This window comes from Amblyomma americanum, chromosome 11 (assembly GCF_052857255.1).
Source record: "Amblyomma americanum isolate KBUSLIRL-KWMA chromosome 11, ASM5285725v1, whole genome shotgun sequence".
Taxonomy (NCBI): Eukaryota; Metazoa; Arthropoda; class Arachnida; order Ixodida; family Ixodidae; genus Amblyomma; species Amblyomma americanum.
Window position 1 is genome coordinate 109,266,402 of NC_135507.1, and position 22,344 is coordinate 109,288,745.

Genomic DNA, 22,344 nt, shown 5'->3' on the forward strand with positions numbered 1-22,344 from the left:
GTGTAGCGACATAATTAAATACTTTGCGCAGAATAACGCAGGACGGGAGGGAGAAACACGCACACGCACACACGAACGCCAAAAAGACTGCAATAGCGCGCACTGTTCCAAAGGCGGAGACTTTTATAGAAAATTGCCAATGGAGAAGAAATGAAGCTTAATAGGGCAGAGCATTGGGTCAGTTGGTGTAGCGACATAATTAAATACTTTGCGCAGAATAACACAGGACAGGAGGGAGAAACACGCACACACAAACACGAACACAAAAAGGACTGCAAAAGCGCGCACTGTTCCAAAGGCTTAGAATAACATAGAAAAGTGTCCAATATAGAAGAAATGAGGCTTAATAGGGTAGAGCATTAGGTCAGTTTGTGTAGCGACATAATTAAATACTTTGCGCAGAACAACACAGGACGGGAGGGAGAAACACGCACACACACACACGAACGCAAAAAAGACTGCAAAAGCGCGGACTGTTCCGAAGGCGGAGAATAACATAGAAAAGTGCCCAATGGAGAAGAAATGAAGCTTAATAGCGTAGAGCGTTGGGTGAGTTGGCGTAGCGACATAATTAAAAACTTAGCGCAAAATAGCACAGGACGGGAGGGAGAAACACGCACACACACACACACGAGCGAAAAAAAGACTGCTACAGCGCGCGCACTGTTCCAAAGGCAGAGGATTACATAGAAATGTGCCCAATATAGAAGAAATGAATCTTAATAGGGTAGAGCGTTGGGTCAGTTGGTGTAGCGACATAATTAAAAACTTTGCGCAGAATAACACAGGACGGGAAGGAGAAACACGCACACACACACACGAGCGCCAAAAAAAGACTGCTACAGCGCGTGCACTGTTCCAAAGGCAGAGGATTACATAGAAATGTGCCCAATATAGAAGAAATGAAGCTTAATAGGGTAGAGCGTTGGGTCAGTTGGCGTAGCGACATAATTAAAAACTTAGCGCAGAATAGCACAGGACGGGAGGGAGAAACACGCACACACACACACGAGCGAAAAAAGACTGCTACAGCGCGCGCACTGTTCCAAAGGCAGGGGATTACATAGAAATGTACCCAATATAGAAGAAATGAAGCTTAATAGGGTAGAGCGTTGGGTCAGTTGGCGTAGAGACATAATTAAAAACTCAGCGCAGAATAGCACAGGACGGGAGGGAGAAACACGCACACACACACACGAGCGAAAAAAAAGACTGCTACAGCGCGCGCACTGTTCCAAAGGCAGAGGATTACATAGAAATGTGCCCAATATAGAAGAAATGAATCTTAATAGGGTAGAGCGTTGGGTCAGTTGGTGTAGCGACATAATTAAAAATTTTGCGCAGAATAACACAGGACGGGAAGGAGAAACACGCACACACACACACGAGCGCCAAAAAAAAGACTGCAACAGCGCGCGCACTATTCCAAATAGGGAGAATTACATAGAAAAGTGCCCAATGGAGAAGAAATGAAGCTTAATAGGGTAGACTATTGGGTCAGTTGGTGTAGCGACATAATTAAATACATTGCGCAGAATAACACAGGACGGGAGGGAGAAACACGCACACGCACACACGAACGCCAAAAAGACTGCAATAGCGCGCACTGTTCCAAAGGCGGAGAATTACATAGAAAATTGCCCAATGGACAAGAAATGAAGCTTAAAAGAGTAGAGCATTGGGTCAGTTGGTGTAGCGACATAATTAAAAATTTTGCGCAGAATAACACAGGACGGGAGGGAGAAACACGCACACACAAAAAACGCAAAAAAGACTGCAACAGTGCGCGCACTGTTCCAAAGGCGGAGAATTACATAGAAAAGTGCCCAATGGAGAAGAAACGAAGCTTATTAGGGTAGAACGTTGTGTCAGTTGGTGTAGCGACATAATTAAAAACATTGCGCAGAATAACACAAGACGGGAGGGAGAAACACGCACACATACACACACACGAGCGCAAAAAAGACTGCAACAGCGCGCGCACTGTTCCAAAGGCGCATAATTACATAGAAAAGTGCCCAATGGAGAAGAAATGAAGCTTAATAGGGTAGAACGTTGGGTCAGTTGGTGTAGCGACATAATTAAAAACTGCGCAGAATAACACAGGATGGGAGTGAGAAACACGCACACACACACACGAGCGCAAAAAAGACTGCAACAGCGCGCGCACAGTTCGAAAGGCGGATAATTACATAGAAAAGTGCCCAATGGAGAAAAAATGAACCTTAATAGGGTATAGCGTTGGGTCAGTTGGTGTAGCGACATAATTAAAAACATAGCGACGAATAACACAGGACGGGAGGGAGAAACACGCACACACACAAACGAACGCAAAAAAGACTGCAACAGCGCGCGCACTGTTCCAAAGGCGGAGAATAATATAGAAATGTGCCCAATGGAGAAGAAATGAAGCTTAATAGAGTAGAGCATTGGGTCAGTTGGCGTACCGATATAATTAAAAACTGCGCAGAATAACAGAGCACGGGAGGGAGAAACACGCACACACACACACCAATGCGAAAAAGACTGCAAAAGCGCGCGCACTGTTCCAAAGGGAGAGGATTACATAGAAAAGTGCCCAATGCAGAACAAATGAAGCTTAATAGGGTAGAGCATTGGGTCAGTTGGTGTAGCGACATAATTAAAAACTTAGCGAAGAATAGCACAGGACGGGAGGGAGAAACACGCACACACACACACGAGCGAAAAAAAGACTGCTACAGCGCGCGCACTGTTCCAAAGGCAGAGGATTACATAGAAATGTGCCCAATATAGAAGAAATGAAGCTTAATAGGGTAGAGCGTTGGGTCAGTTGGCGTAGCGACATAATTAAAAACTTAGCGCAGAATAGCACAGGACGGGAGGGAGAAACACGCACACACACACACGAGCGAAAAAAGACTGCTACAGCGCGCGCACTGTTCCAAAGGCAGAGGATTACATAGAAATGTGCCCAATATAGAAGAAATGAAGCTTAATAGGGTAGAGCGTTCGGTCAGTTGGCGTAGCGACATAATTAAAAACTTAGCGCAGAATAGCACAGGACGGGAGGGAGAAACACGCACACACACACACGAGCGAAAAAAAGTCTGCTACAGCGCGCGCACTGTTCCAAAGGCAGAGGATTACATAGAAATGTGCCCAATATAGAAGAAATGAAGCTTAATAGGGTAGAGCGTTGGGTCAGTTGGCGTAGCGACATAATTAAAAACTTAGCGCAGAATAGCACAGGACGGGAGGGAGAAACACGCACACACACACACGAGCGAAAAAAAGACTGCTACAGCGCGTGCACTGTTCCAAAGGCAGAGGATTACATAGAAATGTGCCCAATATAGAAGAAATGAAGCTTAATAGGGTAGAGCGTTGGGTCAGTTGGCGTAGCGACATAATTAAAAACTTAGCGCAGAATAGCACAGGACGGGAGGGAGAAACACGCACACACACACACGAGCGAAAAAAGACTGCTACAGCGCGCGCACTGTTCCAAAGGCAGAGGATTACATAGAAATGTACCCAATATAGAAGAAATGAAGCTTAATAGGGTAGAGCGTTGGGTCAGTTGGCGTAGCGACATAATTAAAAACTTAGCGCAGAATAGCACAGGACGGGAGGGAGAAACACGCACACACACACACGAGCGAAAAAAAGACTGCTACAGCGCGCGCACTGTTCCAAAGGCAGAGGATTACATAGAAATGTGCCCAATATAGAAGAAATGAAGCTTAATAGGGTAGAGCGTTGGGTCAGTTGGCGTAGCGAGATAATTAAAAACTTAGCGCAGAATAGCACAGGACGGGAGGGAGAAACACGCACACACACACACGAGCGAAAAAAGACTGCTACAGCGCGCGCACTGTTCCAAAGGCAGAGGATTACATAGAAATGTACCCAATATAGAAGAAATGAAGCTTAATAGGGTATAGCGTTGGGTCAGTTGGCGTAGCGACATAATTAAGAACTTTGCGCACAATAACACAGGACGGGAGGGAGCAACACGCACACACACACACGAGCGCAAAAAAGACTGCAACAGCGCGCCCACTGTTCCAAAGGCGGAGAATTATGCATAGAAAAGTGCCCAGTGGAGAAGAAATTGAGCTTAATAGGGTAGAACGTTGGGTCAGTTGGTGTAGCAACATAATAAAAAACTCTGCGCAAAATAACACAGGACAGGAGGGAGAAACACGCACGCACACACACGAGCGCAAAAAAGACTGCAACAGCGCGCACACTGTTCCAAAGGCGGATAATTACATAGAAATGTGCCCAGTGGAGAAGAAATTGAGCTTAATAGGGTAGAACGTTGGGTCAGTTGGTGTAGCAACATAATAAAAAACTCTGCGCAAAATAACACAGGACAGGAGGGAGAAACACGCACGCACACACACGAGCGCAAAAAAGACTGCAACAGCGCGCACACTGTTCCAAAGGCGGATAATTACATAGAAATGTGCCCAATGGAGAAGAAATGAAGCTTAATAGGGTAGAACGTTGGGTCAGTTGGTGTAGCGACATAATTAAAAACTTTGCGCAGAATAACACAGGACGGGAGGGAGAAACACGCACACACTCACACACGAGCTCGTGTGTTTGTGTGCGTGTTTCTCGCTTCCGTCCTGTGTTATTCTGCGCAAATTTTTTAATTATGTAGCACTCTTACTCGGGTTTATCCGCCGCCTTCGTCGCATTGAAAATAAACACTACTGGCTCGGAGACGTCGCACGTTGCGTCCAAACATGCCGTGACTGTCAACGACGAAAGACGCCGCCGATTCGGGCGCCTGGACTTTTGCGACCCATATCACTCCCGAGCAAGTCCTTTCAATAGATTGGATGGATCTTCTCGACCCCTTCCCAACTTCAACATCGGGCAACAATTGAATTATCATATCGACCGACTAGTTGACCCGCTATACTGAAGCAAACGAGCTGCCCATGGCAATGCGGTTGAAATCGCATTTTTTTTGCCGAACAGATCTTTTTGCGTCACGGCGCCTCAGTAGCTTTTATCACGGATAGAGAAACACCATATACAGTCGAGCTCACACAAGCCATTCTGAACTACAGCCACACAAGCCACCGTGGAACTACTGCGTACCATCCGCAAAAAACAATGGTTTTACGGAGCGTCTGAACAAAACTATCGCTGACATGATCAGCAAGTTTACGGACGCCGAACACACGACCCGGAATGCCATCATCACTTACGTCGTCTTTTTGTACGTCTCTGCGGTACATGAGAAGACCCAGATGACACCGTTTAGGCTCGTCCATGGCAGAGAGGAAACCACTGCGCATGACGCCATGCTCCCCAGCTTCACAGTTGAAGACGACATCGACGTTGCCGCCTACTTCAGCGCGCAGAAGCCCGACGACTTATCAGGGTAAGGATCAAGGACCAACAGCACACCGAGGCTCGACGCTATAATCTATGCCGACGCCACACGGAATATGAGCTCGGTGGGCGTGTGTGGGTTTGGACGCCCATTCACCGCCGCGCACTTGGTGAAAACCTCGTACCCCGCTAATCTGGCTCGTACAAGCTTCTTCGTCGAACGAACTTGACTACGAGCTCGCCCGCAATGAATTACAGCATCTCAGCGGCGCCGTTCACTCTCAGAAGTCATACATGTCGTGCGCCTGAAGCCTTATGGAGACTAACGGACGGTTTGTATTTGCATTGTTTCTTTTTGTTTCAAAGCATCCAGCCGATGCTTACTTCAGAGGGGAGTAGTGCCGCGTGTTTTGTAGCGTAAGCTACACTGGTCGAGGTTGACCAGTTTCGTGTGCATCCTGGAGCCGTGATACGCATGCGCGGAGCAGTGACGTCACAAAGGTCATCTTATAAGTATCTAGGAGTCACCTTGTCTTATGATTTATCTTGGCGCACCCATATTGGCAACATCATTTCAGCATCGAATAAAACACTTAGTTTTCTCAAGCGCCATCTCCGCCTTGCCCCTCAACACGTAAAATTACTGGCATATAAATCGCTCATCAGACCAAAATTAGAATATGCCTCTGCCATATGGAGCCCGCACCAAACCTATTTAATTAATGCATTAGAAGCTGTCCAAAACCGTGCCAGTCGATTTATCCACTCTTCATACTCATATGACGTCAGCATCTCTTCATTGAAAGCATTATCAGGACTACCGCCCCTTTCGTTCCGTCGTCGCATTTCAAGTCTCACCCTTTATCACAAATTATTTCATTCTTCCCTCAATCGGTCACCGTATATCACAACTGCCGCACGCATATCACACCGCACCAGTCATCCCCTACAAGTTGCCCGGCCGCCATCGCATATTGCCACCTTTCCTGCTTCATTTTTCTTTCGAGCAGCAACGGACTGGAACGGCCTACCCCGTGACATCGTCAACATCGCTTCATCCTCTACTTTTCAAAAACATGTAACCGATCACCTTCAGTGCTAAATAATATTCGCTGTTTTGTTTGCTCATTTCATTAAAATCCAACCCCTTATGTAATACCCCCGATACAAGGGGGCCTTTAAGGTAAATAAACTGAACTGAACTGAACAAAAGCCCTGTGTCGAAGCTGGAAATCGAACCAGGGCCTTTGGCATTTGAGGCGGAGACGCTGCCACTCCACCACGGCGGCTCTTTTTTTCTTTATTGCATGAATATAGTGCCGAAAAGAAAAGTCTAAGCACGTTTACGCCACAAAACATCAGGCAACCATACCGCTGCATGACCCCTCCTTCCAAAAAATCACAGTCAGGGAGGCACACATATGCATCCAGATAATAAAAAGGTGAAGTTTGGGTCACTGACCAAGGCAGAAATTAAAATGACGTTTCGGGTCCCGTACGAGACCCTTGTTCACAATAAGACTGTCACGGAAGAAGGCGGGATTATATAGTCTTCAGAATTGTTCCTAATCTTTGAGTAGTTATGATGAAGAGAGCCATGATTCCTTTTCAAGGTGCCTTTCGTCGTCTGGATGACTAATAATTCTAGATGCAGTCTTTTCAAATTATTCCTTTCTGTGGTGTCTTTCGTCGTCTGGATGACTAATAATTCTAGATGCAGTCTTTTCAAATTATTCCTTTCTGTGGCTACAATCTCCGCCTCGTCCCAGGCTATCTCGTGGCCAGTGGTCTGCACGTGCTCGGCGATAGCGGTTGTTCCTTACGTCGTATTGATGATATTTCATTCGTCGCTGGAAGTTCCTGGTTTCACCGATATAGACGGATGGGCAGTCTTTGCAAGGAACTTTGTAAACCACACCAAGAAATTTGGCGCGTGGCAGAGGGTCCTTTACGTTGACAAAATCGGCACGTAGCTTGCTTGTTGGCACGTGGGCGATGTGCATTCTGTGCTTCCTGAAGATTCGGGAAAGGGTTTCACTGATTCCAGGTAGATAAGGAACTGCAGCACGCTTCATGGTTTTAGCGGTTCTGCCTCGTTGTCCCCTCGGGCGCTGCAAGTTTTTTTACATATTGTTCACAAGGTTCCTTGGGTAACTGTTTCCCTCGAGATCTCTTTTTACCACCTTAAGTTCGTTGCTGAAGCTTCCCGGGTCTGCGCAGACACTTCTTTCACGTTTGAGTAGTGACGAGACAACTGATCGTTTGTGAGCCAATGGGTGGGACGATTCAAAGTCGAGATATCGTCCGGAGTGCGTCGGTTTTCGGAACACGCTAAAGCTTAAGCGGCACGCGTCATGCTTGACGTTTATGTCCAAAAAACGGGATGCTGCCATTCATTTCCTCTTCCACGGTAAAATTTATAGATGGCTCCTTGGATCAAGGAAGCTTTGTAGATGCTGCTTGTTCAGAATGCAAAAGCAGTCATCCACGTACCTCAGGAACACCTTTGGGCGTGGCTTGAATGAGTTCAGAGCTTTGCTTTCAATGGCTTCATTGCGAGGTTGGCAGCCGTCACAGAAATTGACGCTCCCATAGCAGTACCAAAAATCTGCTTGTACAGCGTACCGTCGTAAACGAAATACGTGTCAGCCAGACAGAAGCGAAATTCCAACGGCGTACGATCGGGGAAGGATGCATCGTTCTCCAGGCAGGCGTGTACGGCAAGTTCGACCGGAACACTCGGGAACAATGAGCAAACATCGAATGACACAAGTATATCGTTCTCATCCAGGGTAACATCATTGACCTTCTCAATGAAATCTTACGAATTCCTGATGTGCGTCGCTGACTTTCCCACTAATGGGGCCAAAACTTCGTGCAGGTGTCCTGAAATTTGAAAAGCGGGGAACTTGTATAATCCACGATTGGTCTGAACGGAGTTACAATTTTGTGGATCTTGGGCAAACCGTATATTGGGGTAGCCGATCCATTTGTGCAAAGAAGCCTGTCGTAAAGCTTCTTTTGAGAAGGCGGGAGACCACTGAATATGTCCGAAAGGATTTTTTGGAGACTTGACTATATTCATACTTGACAGCGCAAAATAACAAGGACAAAAGCGAACGAGGAGACACAACACAAGCGCTGACTATAAACTGAAATTTTATTCACAGAAAGGAAGCTTTATAGGCGTGATAAAACACAAAACAAAAAAGGAAACGTCACAACCGATGTACAAAGAAATCAATGACATTTCATTTCAGCGTGATAAGGAACGCAACAGCAACAGGAAAACCAAATTCAATCTCATCAGGCCAACTCCCCGTACTGTCTACTTGCCCTCCAGAAACTGCGCAGAAAAGGAGCTTCCTTATCCTGCAGGCTGACCGACGGTGATGCGGCACACGCTTCTCTCTCTTTCTTAATCAAGTAAGCTGCTATCAGCTCCCGGCATACCTTATCCCTGTGCCTGAACAAGATATTTGTCCTGTCAAGGTGAGGAAAGCCATCTTTGCAATCCCTGCAGTGCAAAGCGAGTTTGGAGGACACAGCACCTTTCAGTGATCTGCGGTGTTCCGCTAGACGCTCATTGATACATCGACCAGTCTGGCCGATGTAATTTTTACCACATGAAAGTGGAACGCGATACACAACACATGTGTCACAATCTGTGAGCCTCTTTCTGTGGGCTATCGTGCAGTCATTCATTGCGCGGTTACCATCATGCTCAACCTTTTTGCGCACAGCACTGCACACACCACCGAGCTTGTTCTTCGCGGTGAAAACAACTTTTGCCCCGTACCTTTTTTGTGTTTTATCACGCCTATAAAGCTTCCTTTTTGTTAATGAAAGTTCAGTTGATAGTCTGCGCTTGTGTTGTGTCTCCTCGTTCGCTTTTGTCCTCGTTTTTTTTGCGCTGCCAAGTATGAATCCACACCAACTAACCCAACTTTCTGTTCTTATTAACTTGACTGCACTTTTGAAGTCGGGTCCTTGGTCAGCTTACAGTAGGCCCTTTCGTCCTCGAGCATCTCGGTCATTTTGAGTGGTAGGCGGAGCGTTCAAGGACTATCGTTACATTTCCTTTGTCAGCGGAGAGAATGGCGATGTCTTTGTTTTTCCGCAGTGACTTAAGCGCCTTACACTCAGCTTCGGAAAGACCCTTTTGGCAGCATTTAGTCCGCATTCCTTTAAGTATACCGACTGCGTTCGTCCTGACATCCTCTTGGACGTCTCTATCCAGAAGGCTGACAGCTCTTTCCACAGCGCAAAACATCTTGCGTGTGTCTGGCGGCTTTCCTTGATTGAAATTCAAACCTCAGCTGAGCACCATTTCTTCCGCAGAACTCAGGGCATACGATGACATATTCTGAACCTTAAAGGTTGCTGTTGTTGACTTGTGTCCTTTTTTGTCCAGCAGAATGCACAGCTTCCTGTTCTGAGAAACTTCATGCTTTTTGGTTGTGTGCCTCATTTCTTGAATGGCAACGAGTTTTATCTCAGGGAACACATCGGCATGCGGAACTCTAGCTGGCGCTTCGCGAAGAAAGCTTCGTGCTGCAGACGCTTTAAGGTGTACTTACATTCGTCGATGCGGGCTTGTACGAGCTGGCGTTCTGCCTTTGTCACCACCGTGCGTCCGAAGGCAGTGTTGACAAGTCGACGAAAAGCAAGGTTCCGGGCTAGTTGGTAATGCATTGTACTTAGAAACAGCCCGAAGAAACGCGGACACCACGAAGAAACGACACACACGAGCGCTGACTTACAACTGAATTTTTATTTTGAAGGAAAGATGCTTAAATACAAGACATGAGAGGGTGGTTAACAGGACTGCTGCAGCGATAACCGGCAATCAGTGTGTACGCGTCACAAAATTTCAAAAACAGGAACGAACGAAGTGAGCGATAAAAAGACGGTGTAAAGAGCCGCAAAAAGATGGTCAGGTGACAGTAACAAAACTAGACCAATGAAAAATTACCCAAAGGGGGGAGGGGGGAGAATGCGTTAAAACCATGGGGGACACAGATGGGTAAATACGAGTGAATGCATAAAAAATGAAAGACGTAAAAGCTTTAAAAACGTGCTACAAAAATTTGTACAAAAACGTGCTAAGAAAAGAAGTTTAAAAAGTAGATACAATATAATAATAATAATTGGTTTGGGGGGAAAGGAAATGGCGCAGTATCTGTCTCATATATCGTTGGACACCTGAACCGCGCCGTAAGGGAAGGGATGAAGGAGGGAGTGAAAGAAGAAAGAGAAATAGGTGCCGTAGTGGAGGGCTCCGGCATAATTTCGACCATCTGGGGATCTTTAACGTGCACTGATATCGCACAGTACACGGGCGCCTTAGCGTTTTGCCTCCATAAAAACGCAGCCGCACACGTTTGAAGATTTCATCTCAGAGCAGGCAGCTATTCAGCATGTTTACAGGAGGTATTTCGTGGCCTGAATTGGGAACAGTTGGGAATAAGAATAAATGGAGAATACCTAAATAATCTGCGATTTGCTGATGACATTGCCTTGCTGAGTCACTCAGGAGGCGAACTGCAAATCATGATCAATGAGTTAGACAGGCAGAGCAGATCGATGGGTCTAAAAATTAACATGCAGAAAACCAAGGTAATGTTCAACAGCCTAGCAAGGGAACAACAGTTCACAATTGGCAGCGAGAGCCTAAAAGTTGCGACGGAATACATCTACTTAGGGCAGGTAGTGACAGCTGATCCGGATCATGATAGGGAGGTAACTAGAAAGATAAAAATGGGGTGGAGCGCATATGGCAAATTCTCGCAGATCATGAGTGGCAGTTCACCAATTTCCCTCAAGAGGAAAGTGTACAACAGCTTAATCTTACCGGCACTCACCTACGGGGCAGAAACGCGGAGACTTACGAAAAGGGTTCAGATTAAGTTAAGGATAGCACAGCGAGCCATGGAAAGGAAAATCATAGGCGTAACGTTGAGACCGGAAGCGGGCCGAGTGCGTGAGGGAACAAACGCGTGTTAATGACATCCTAGTCGAAATCAAAAGGAAGAAATGGGCTTGGGCAGGGCATGTACTGTGAACGCAAGATAACCGCTGGTCCTAGCTTAAGGGGAACGGAGTGGATTCCAAGCGAAGGCAAGCGTAGCAGGGGGCGGCAGAAGGTTAGGTGGGCGGATGAGATTAGGAAGATTGCAGGCATAGGGTTGGCGCAGGTGGAAAAGGACAGGGTTAATTGGAGAGACATGGGAGATCCTTTGCCCTGCAGTGGGTGTAGTCAGGCTGATGATGATGATGGGGATGATGATGTGTGAACGCGCGTCTTTCATATATTAACTCCTCCGAACCAGATGTCACCGCGCTTACGCTACGTAAATCCTGGCCTAGCAGTGCTAGGCCGTCATCAATTTTTTTGTACTGCTTGTTAATCAACGCTCAAAGTTGGCGCCACGCGGCTTTATTATTTCGTGCGACCAGACTTCCCTCAATTGGTCGTGTCCACGCGCAACTGCTTCAACACTTACTCAGATTGCTGTAGTTCTTTTTATTTCCTTATTTTGAAGGCGCCTTGTCAGCATTGAATTAAGCGCGGCCAAGAACTGCAGGCATTAAGTTGGACGACCACCGAGCACGCTTGTTGTTAAGTCGCCGCCACATGATTCAGTTCTTTTCGCGATTCATGTTCGCGTGCCCGTTCATTAAAACACCTACCAGTCTGTCCAATGTAAACTCTACAGCAAGTGAGGTGAATTTTGTTGACAAGGTCCGAATCGCACTTTGTGAACTTTTCGTGATTGCGTGAGTGCGATTCAGCCTTTTTGTTTAAGTTTAGAGATAAGACGGAAAGGGAGGTGGTCGAAGCCTATCACATCGTAAAAAATGCTGAAAAATGTGTCAGGACTCCGTTTATTTCGATTTCACCGAGTGAAATTACGCTTTTAAATGGCCACCTATAAGTGTTTCACTTATGTCCTAATTTGGTTAAGATGTGTGTACCTCAAAGACGGAAATCTATTTTTATCTGGTTTAATCCTCACCTTTACACGTTTTCTTTGTTGTCTTCCATGTCATACTTGCTTTTCCATACCTCATCCCACTCTTTTACCTGCTTTTAATCTTCACCTTTACACGCGTTCTTTGTTGTTTCCATGCTCTCAAGTCGGTTTTTTTTTTCATATGTCATACCATGATATTATCGCGTTTGTTGAAGCCGACGTGGTGACTGAGTAGTTATGGCGCTCTGCTGCTGGCCCGAAAGACGCGGGTTCGATCCCGGCCGCGGCGGTAGAATTTCGATGGAGGCGAAATTCTAGAGGCCCGTGTACTGTGCGATGTCAGTGCACGTTAAAGAACCCCGGGTGGTCGAAATTTCCAGAGCCCTTCACTACGGCGTCCCTCATAACCTGAGTTGCTTTGAGACGTTAAACCCGCACAGATAGATTTTATCGCGTTTGCAGTTTTTTTTACTCTTGTTGTCTGTTGGGTCACCTGCGTTGTCACTTCGCGTATTTTTTACCCTGTTTACTCAGGTTCATTGTTAGGTTCCTTACGTTTTTTTTAAAAATCATTTTCTTGGCGTAGAGCATTTGGGGACATGCTGACTTAGTGCTGTGTGGTTTATCGGTCCTTCTGCAACGTAAAAATGTGATTAATGTTGTTTAGATTTTAATCAGGTCTTTTGTGAATGACAGCGATGGTTGTGCGCCTTGATTCATGCCTTATATTTTGTTTGCATTTCGGTCTCAAATAAACCGTTCGATATCTGCGCCTGTGTTGTCGTTTTAGTTGCTGTTCTCGTGTCGTGTCTGATTCGCGCATTACTAACCTTTTTTCTTCAATGAACCAGCTAGCCCGCAAGATCGTTCTACTTCCTCTATTACGCGCGCTAAGACACTCTATGTTTGCATTTTCAGTGTTTATTTTTCCCGCATTACTTTTCATTGTAAAGCATCAGGTCGATGCTTTTTGAACAGGAGGGTAACGCCGCAAAGTTTGCAATATGTATTTGTTCACGTTTAACACTGCAGGGGCGCGCATTGAACGCTTTTAGACGGGGCAAGATTTATCTCGAAGGATCGCAACGAGGCTGAAGTGATTCTACGTGATTCTTAAGGGGGAAAGCAGCTCGTGAGGATCAGGCAATTGCAGATCTCTTAAGCACGTAGGGGAGATTGTGCTAGAAAAACTGGCCGCTCCGTATACGCAATGCCTTATGTCCTCGAGCGTATCAGAAACTTGAAAAAACGCTAACATTATCTTAATTCATAAGAAAAGAAACGTCAAGGACATGAAAATTTACACACCGATCAATTTACTGTCCGTTGCCTACAAGGTCTTTGCTAAGGCAATCACAAATAGAATCAGGAAAACCTTAGACTTCAATCAGCCAAATGATCAGGCAAGCTTTCCTAAAGGATACTCGACAATGGACCATATTCACAATACCAATCAGGCGATCGAGAAATGCCCAGAATATAACCAACACCTTTATATAGCGTACATTAATTATGAGAAAGCCTTTGATTCAGTGGTAACCTCAGCTATCATGCAGGCATTGTAGAATCAGGATGTAGAAGTGTTGTTTGTTAAAGTATTGCAAGATATCTCTAATGTCTGCACAGCTGCCATAGTCATTCATAAATTCAGCAGCGAAAGCTTTTCACAGTGTTAGCCATTTATTGGCGCCGCCATGCGGTGCGAGAGCACCCGCTGGTCTTCGTTTGTCTTCCCCGGCTCGTGCGTTGGTTCACTGAGTGTGTCTGCTTTGCTAGTCCTGGTGTGCCCATCTGCCCTTTCTGCCGGCTTTCGGTGACAATATGTAATGATAGTACTAATATTAAACAAATGGTAAAAATAGTGATAGATGTGATAATGATATTTACTGATAGTGATATTGCTAGAGATAGATAGTGAAGTGATTTTGGCGGTAGAGAAACTAGTAATGATAGCTGCCGATAGCGATAGTGCAAGAGATATATAGTGATGATAATGATGACAGCTGCTGATAGTGATAGTGTTAGAGATAGTTACAGTGATGATTACCATCATAATACCGATAGTGATAGTTGGCATAGCAATGATTATGACAGCGATAGTGATGTTGACAGGGTAGCACCCTCTCTTGGGCGGCGCCGACAACCCGGCTAGCGCGCCACCCTGCGAAGAGAATAAAGACGGCACCTGGTCGTGGCTCGTGCAGCCACGGCTGGCAGTTCTGTTCTGGTGTCGGCTCATAGCTGTGGTCTCGTTTCCTTCGATCCTGAGGCGTTAAGCCTACATTGGTGACCAAGGACGAGCAATGACCGATCCCGCAACATCCACGCAGCAGGATTCGCGTCCGCAGGACGTCTCGTCGCTGCAGGTTCGCCTTCCTCCTTTCTGGCCCCAGAACCCGCAAGTTTGGTTCCACCAGGTTGAAGCGCACTTTTGCCTAGCCCGCATCACGTCGGGGACGACGCGCTACTACCATGTTGCCTCAAGCCTGCCTCCTGACGTTGCCAGTGAGCTCTCCGACGTTCTCTCCGCCCCCATGGGTGCTACACCATATCAGCACATGAAAACCAAGGTGCTGGAGAGATTTATGCCGTCGGACCGCACCCGCCTCCGGCAGCTCCTTACCGGGGAAGACCTTGGCGACCGGTGCCCCTCCCAGCTTCTGCGCCGCATGCAACAGCTTCTCGGCGAGCGCGAAATCCCCAACCACTCGGCGTTGCTTCGAGAGCTTTTCCTCCAACGCCTTCCCCAGCCCATCCACCTCGTCCTTGCGGCGGCCGGTGACGTCGCCCTCGACCGCCTGGCTGAGCTCGCAGATAACGTTCATGAGGCCACCTCCCCGTGCGTCACTGCTGTTTTGCCGCCAAGAGACCCAGCGATTTCGCGCCTTGAGGCCCGTCTCGAGGAGCTTGCCGCCTCAGTCGCCGCACTCCGGAGTCGACCTCTGGAGACCCGTCCGTCTCGTCTTTATCATCGCGCTCTTTCGCTCTCACGTCAAGCTCGGAGTCCCAGCCCTACATCTCTCTGCTGGTATCACAGGCGTTTTCGCCACCGGGCCACGAAGTGTACACCGTCCTTTTCGTGGCCGGGAAACGCCCGCCGGGATCACTAACGGCGGCGTGTGGTTCCCCCAGTCATTCGAGCCGCCTGTTCATGGTCACTGACAAGTTCTCCGGCACCCGGTTTCTTATCGACACGAGCGCGGAAATCGGCGTGATTCCACCGACTAAGGCAGATCGTTGCAGGCCATCAGGACTGTCGCTCCGTGCTGCCAACGCCTCGTCTATACCCACGTATGGGCTACGATCTCTCACCCTCGACTTCGGCCTACGCCGCACTTTTCTTCTTCTTCTGTGATTCAATTCTATGCTGGTTGGAAATAGTTCTGTGCAGCGCGTGCAACTGTCTCTCTCTCTATTTAGAGATCACCTTCGCTGCGCTGCACATGGGGGAGGAGGAAAGGGGGAGAAAAGAGACTGAGTAGAAAACGGGTCTGGTCGGGGGAAACTGGCGAAGGGAGAGGGCACAAACAGCGCGGGGTCAACGCACGGCGGAGCGAGGGGGGCAGCGGGTCCGCAGGCATCCGAAGTGGGGGCGCATGGGCTTTGTGTCAGCGCTGGCGGGCACAATACAAGGAAGTGGGCTTCTGTTAAAAGCGTCTGAGGAGACCCGCCTTGTCAATGTAGCGGGCCAGCGCGCAAAGTGCACTTTTCGCCTTTTGGTGCGGCGCTTGGGGGAAGGTCAGAGCCCCTACGTTGTCCGAAGGGAGCCCTAGATCTTTGAATGTCGCGGTCATTTCTGCTCGCGCACTCGCGTGGGTGGGGCACGAACACAAGTGCTCCACAGTTTCTGTTGCACCGCAGTCCGCGCAGAGTGGGTCGCCTTCCTGGGTGAGGCGGTGTCAGCGTTCTGCGGTCCAACCGCAGCCGATTCTCAGCCGCAGGAGAGCAGAGACAGCGCGGTTGACGAGGGGGAGGAATGGGAGCGGCCGAGGCATTCTTCCCGATGCCACTCGTGGGTCCGGGTGGCACATGTTTACCTTGTAGCGGATGATGTGGCGTGTCACATCGAAGGCTGAGATATTTGCGCAATATGGCACAGCCGGGTCACCGTGCGCAGCCTTCGCTAGTCGGTCGGCTGCCTCGTTGCCAGGGAGCTCCACGTGTGCTGGCACCCACTGCAGCACGATGTCGCAACCTCACGCACTTAGTGAACACAGCTTATGAAACAGCCACTGCACACACATCGCGGCGCGGTAGGGACGCTGCAGCTGCATGAGAGCTGATCGCGAGTCGCTGAGTATAGCGACGTGCTTCAGGTCTGGCGTCTCGGCGATCACATCAGCTGCCAGATGTAGCGCAGAGATTTCAGCCGTTGTTGATGACGCAAAGAAGCGCGCGCGGCACTGCTTGGTGACGCCGATCGCGGGCGCGGTGCAGGCAGCTGTGGCCGAGTTGCCATCCTGTGAGACGGACCCGTCCGTGTAGAGATGGACACGGGAGGCGTAGTCCAGTTCCACTCGCTGAGCGGTCTCCTGCCGGATTGCGCAGTGCGGCGTGCGCTGCTTGCTCTGCACTCCCGGGATGGTTTTCTCGATTCGGAGCGCCGGTGCTCGATGGGGCGGCTGGCGAGGTGGTGCTGGGGCTGGCTTCGCGCGAACAACAAAGTCGAAATCTCGTCGCGCCTGTCCCATGCGTGAGCGCGGCGACGCTCTCAGGTCGGCGATGATTTCTGCAGTGCCAGTTGCTCGATGCAGGCGCTCGATATGATTGAGCGCCGTGCGCTCCGCGCGAAGCGAGACCGGCCAGACACAGAGTTCCGCGTGAGTTGGACCGATGTTGGATCTTTCCGATGGGTCTTCGTCATTGCAGACGTGGTTCGCCCGATCATAGGCTCAGACTTCCTCTCCTACTTCGACTTAGACGTCAGCGTGCGGCATCGTTGCCTTACCGACGGTCTGACTCATCTCTCCATCTCGGGAGTCTCGTCCGACCTTGCTCCCATGGGCATTCGCACGCTGATACCTTCCTCTCAGTTCGAAAAAGTGTTGGCGGATTTCCCGGAGCTCACTAAGCCATGCAACCTCACTCAGGCGCCTAAACATACTCTGACACACCACATCGTCACCCGGGGTCCACCCGCAGCTGCTCGACCGCGCCGCTTGTTTGGAGACCCTCTAGCTATCGCCAAACGTGAGTTTGACCACATGCTAGAGCTCGGCATTATACGCCCGTCGTCCAGCGCGTGGGCGTCTCCGCTGCATCTAGTGCCCAAGCGTGATCCCGGTGACTGGCGTCCCTGCGGCGACTATCGGGCGTTGAATGCCAACACTGTCCACGACAGCTATCCGCTGCCCCACATCCAGGACTTTACATCGCGCCTCGCCGGCTGCGCCATATTTAGCAAAGTTGACCTGGTTAAGGCGTATCACCAAATTCCCATTGAACCCGCCGACATACCTAAGACCGCCATCAGGACGCCCTTTAGTTTGTTTGAGTACGTCCGGATACCTTTTGGACTACGCAATTCGGCTCAAACCTTCCAGCGGTTCATGGCTGAGGTCACGCGGGGCCTACCGAGTGTATTCGCGTACCTTGACGATGTCCTCATCGCCAGCCCTACACCTCATGATCATGAGCAAGACCTACGTGCTTTGTTCAAGCGTCTACAGCACTACGGCCTGGTTGTGAATGCCTCCAAGTGTGTTTTCGGTGCTTCTGAGCTCGAGTTTTTGGGTCATCACATATCCTCAGGGGGTATCCGCCCTCTCGCGTCCCACGTCCAGACCATCGAGAATTTTCCCCTGCCCACAACCCTGCGCCTCCTGCGACAATTCCTGGGGCTGGTGAATTTCTCCCGCCGCTTTATCCCGCACTGTGCAGAGCTACTTCGCCCGCTCACCGACCTCCTCCGGTCAACCGCTGGCCCGTCCTCCGCAATCTCTTGGTCATCAGAAGCCCAGGCCGCCTTTACTGCCGCGAAGCAAGCAGTCGCTAACGCCGTGCTCCTAGTCCATCCGCGCAACGACGCCCCCACGAGATTGATGGTGGATGCCTCCAGCGTGGCCATCGGAGCCGTCTTACAGCAGTACATTAACTCCGAGTGGAGACCGTTGTCTTTTTATTCTCGGAAGCTACTTCCTGCTGAGACCCGCTACAGCGTCTTCGGTCGAGAGCTCCTAGCCATCTACTCCGCTATCCAGCACTTTCGGCATTTTGTAGAAGGATGCAAGTTTCACGTGCTAACCGATCATAAACCGCTAGCATATGTGTTCCGGACCATTTCATCGAAGTACGTGTCACGTGAAGTCCGTCAGCTCGCGTATATCTCGGAGTTTACTACCGACATCTGCAGACAGCTTAGCTCGAGGGGAAGCAATCCGAGCCGGGCAGTCACACGCCCTGGGTCTTCACCTTCAAGCCTGCGAGGGGGGATACACAGAACTTTTAAACCTATGCAAAGGTGTCAGGATTCGATACCCGCCACCACACAAAGCTCTGACAAAGGAGGAGGCCACTGCTTGGCGCAGATTGCAAACGAACTCCTTCCCCAATTTATATATAAGCAAAATGTACCCATCGCAATACAGGGACACCTGTCCGTGGTGCGGAGCCATACCCACACTCTACCACATCACATGGGAATGCGAACGTAACGAGGCATTTCACAAACACAAACCCCCGAGTGCGGAGCAATGGGAGAGCCGTCTCACCAGCAGCGAGCTCACGGCCCAGAGGGCCTTTATAGAGCACGCGACCGGTGCAGCACGACTCAGTGGGGCCTTGGAATAGGGGCCCACCCTTGCTGAAAGAAGACTCTAGTCGCCGGCGCAAGCACGAAGACGACGGAGCCTTCGATCCGCGAATCCCTTTGGAAATCAATAAATGTTTTCACTCACTCTGGTGTCGGCTCGTAGCAGTGGTCTCGTTTCCTTCGCTCCAGAGGCGTTAAGCCTACAACAGCAATGTTGACGATAGTGAAGATAGCGATAGTGACAGTCAGTGATAGCGATGGTAATGAGACCGCTGAGACCAATGAGACCACTCATAGCGATAGCGAAAAAAGGTGGGTTCGTGCCCGGTGAAGGCTGTGCGTTCAAGTCCTGCAAATGTGTGTTCGTGTCGCTCAAAGATCGTGGGTTCGAGTACCGTGAAATTTGTGGGTTCGAGTCCTGCAAAGGCCGGGGGTTCGAGTCTCGCTATGGTCGTTGGAAATGAAAAAGAGAGGGAGAAAGGAAGCAAAAGGAAAGGCTTTCACATTTCCCCTCTTAAGCAGACTAAGTGTAATTCTGTAATTTTTAAAACTTCTTTAAGGTGGCAGTCTGGGCATGTTAGTGATTCATGATGGGAATGTACAGCGCAACGAAAGACGAGAACAAAAGGAAGACACATGGCACACACGAGCGCTGACTTGCAACAGTTCATTTCGAACATTGGACCAATATGTATGGTTGAAGAAACAGGGCAACTTGACACATACTCAGTAGTCGACACATTAATTTGTTGACATAAGTATAACAGCTCCTTACCAGTAAGAGCAGTAGGTGGCTTGGCCACGCAGCGCCCACCCAACTGGTCTATAATTTCAGCCTCTATGATTTCCCCAGTCAGTTGACAGCGCTCTTGAGGCTTTAAGGTAACCAACATTTCTATGTATGTTGATGACTTTCTAATATTCGTTGACTGTAGTTCGGACGCTCTCGAAGTACTAGCTACTAACACAGTAACCTTTCTACGCGCAGACTTTTCGCCTCTACAATTACCACACGAGATGCTTTCTGACGACAGTATCCGATTTCGGTATATCACGCTTTTATTTCGTAACGCACAGATTTACCGGAGGTACGAACGAGCGACACGCTAAAAAGCCGCTGCTTCCATTCGGCTCAGCGCCTTCCAAACTGGTAAAGAAGGGTGTTCTATATTCTAGGGTTAGGCTTGAAAAATGGACTTTGTAAATCTAGTCCTGAGCTTATGGCTGCTTGCTTGAATGAACAGATCCTTTCTCTCAGAGCCGCGGGGTGTCCTACTCATGTTTTTATCAGTGTCGCGGAAACCCTTGTTAAGCGCTTGTGCTCAAAAGAGGCCGTACATCACTACAGCCTTTAAAATATGAATTGATGCGACCCCGTACATTGATGACCTTTCTCATCGCCTAAGAAAGGTTGGTGCAAGGGGGATGTGAAAGTTGTTTTTTTCTGCCCCGATAAGCTGCAAAAATTGTGCAGACTGCTCAGGTCCGGGGATTCGTAGAATCTTACCTGCTAGAAGCACCGAACAAAGTTCGTAAAATGTACGCATTCTATTGTCTAGAGCATCCCTTTGAAATGTGGGAAAAGCTCTTTACGACAAAGCAGTAGGTGTTTGAAGGACCGCCTCCGAGAACATTGGAATAATATGACTGAACTGCGAAGAGGGTTTCTGGACGCACACTGCAGAAAATGTAAGGAAAGCAGTGAAGATGAAAATGATAGTGATTCAGACGAAGTGTTCGTGTGCCAGCCCGCTTGCCAAGATTGCTCTGTTATTGACAAAAACCGTTGCCAACTGACTATAGAAATACCGGTTGTGTGGGTCGCCAAGCCATCTATTGCTTGTACTCGTAAAGGGATGTTATACTTACGTCAAGATATTAATGTGTCATGTTGGCCCAATTTTTTCAGCTACTGGTCCAAGGTTCGAAATAAACTGTTGCAAGTCAGCGCTCGTATGTCCCATGGGTCTTCCTTGTGTTTCTTTGCACTGAGCATTTCCATCTTTAAACTTACGATCACGGAGATCATAGCATACACATAGTGGCGTCCTCCTCTCGCGCCGACCCTGCTTTGCAACGGCGGTATTCACGCGATCCTTGAGCACTGAAAATTGACTGTTTATATGCGAACTACAGCTTTTCGTGAAATTGTGACGTCCATTTATCGGATGTTAGCCCGCACAGAGATGACTCTTCCGCCCAAACCGGAAAATTGTCGTTAGCTTTGGTTTTCGCCTTCCGCTCCTTTCCAAGCCTAGGCACCTGGTTAGTTTTGAGCAATTCTGTGCTCCCAGCAGTGTGTCACACCCAACTTTCGCTAATACAGCCGCCCGTGTTTGGTCTGTAGATGGCTTCGCGATCCCAGGCGCACAACAAAAAAGACATGCCGACAGAGCACACGGGTGGTCAAGAAAAACTCGGAACGCTCCGAAAATTGCCTTGCGCCAAGCGGCATGGCCACGCCGTTTCCAGCAATTCACTTATGAAGGTGCTGGCTAGAGAAACACAGGCAGCCGCGTTAAAACAACGGCTTCTAAAGGAAATTCCTACCTATGAGCGGTGAAGATTGGAAGCCTACACATTACATTGGTGAATATATTCTATCGCCGGAAAGTAAACACGAATGCTGTTAGCAGTGAGAGGCCAAACAAGGCCAATAATGTACCAGCCTTGTGTGAACGCATGCACTCAAACCCAAACTCGGCAGTTCTAGAGATCAATAGGTTAACAGAATAACACACTCGAATTACTGCACACAGCAGTGATGAAGCGCAAAACGGCGTGCACAGACCACTGAATGAAATCAGGGAGTCGTACCTTGAGGCTCAGACGTCGATGGTTCGGAGATCTCAAATAGGACCAAGGACCGTAAGCAGCTTGCTGGCCTCAAAAAACATCCAGGCTCGTAAAGATGACGCCTAAAACTGTGGTAGACGTACGGTAATCGATATAGAAAGGTGCGTTTCGATCTCCACTTCTAAGTAGACATGAGCTGCAAGCGTCCACAGTGCAGCGGCGACTGTCCCCCGTGCGCGCGGGGTGTCCTTTACGCACCACTGACTTGAGCAGCGAAAGCGGCCAAAGGCGACTGCACCCAAAGAAAGAACTAAATGAGAATCGGTCTGCCGTTGCGCCTTCTGGCAGCGGTCGCTGATGTTTTAGCGTCACGCATGCGTTTCTTAAGACGCAAGCGACGCCAAGAGGAAAAGGCGAGAGAGAAAGGCTTGCATAATTCCAGCACAGTCGTGCGGCCCCGAGCGCAGCGGACGCTTCTCCACT

General features: G+C 48.9%; 1 long non-coding RNA gene across 1 annotated transcript in view; it reads right to left on the bottom strand.

Moving 5' to 3' along the window:
* LOC144111130 (uncharacterized) overlaps nt 1–22,106 on the bottom strand; it is a 207,519-nt gene extending 185,413 nt beyond the window's left edge. Inside the window, exon 1 of the long non-coding RNA XR_013309992.1 lies at nt 21,883–22,106. This is a non-coding gene — a long non-coding RNA (uncharacterized LOC144111130). The remainder of the gene's footprint in view (nt 1–21,882) is intronic.
* Nucleotides 22,107–22,344: the final 238 nt, after the last annotated feature.